Here is a 381-nt window from a genome sequence, read left to right as displayed (position 1 = left end):
TGTTTGCTTTATTTGTTCTTTTTCTTTCTTTTTCACTGTATCTTTCTTGTCTTTATGCATGCATGCATGCGAGGTGCAGCAGCAACGGAGCTGTGGGGCTTCCTACCCGCTAGTGTATGCCCTAAAGTAGAAACATCTGTTTGTCTCCGTGCTGCAGCAGCAGCAGCAGCAGCAGCAGCAGCAGCAGCTGTTGCTGCTGCTGTTGCTGCTGCAGCAGCAGCTATTTTTGCAGCAGCACAAGTTGTATCAGCAGCAGCAGCAGATAATATATTGCTGCTGCTGCTGCTGTTTTCGTTTTTATTGCTGCTGGTATTCATGTTGTATGTCTTTGGGATTTGTGTGTTGTTTTTGCTGCTGCTGCTGCTGCTGCTGCTGCAGCAG

This window comes from Eimeria mitis, genomic scaffold (genome assembly GCF_000499745.2).
Source record: "Eimeria mitis Houghton genomic scaffold, Emh_scaff3782, whole genome shotgun sequence".
Classification (NCBI taxonomy): Eukaryota; Apicomplexa; class Conoidasida; order Eucoccidiorida; family Eimeriidae; genus Eimeria; species Eimeria mitis.
The sequence above is the reverse complement of the archived record's forward strand: the minus strand, read 5'-3'. Positions refer to the sequence as shown.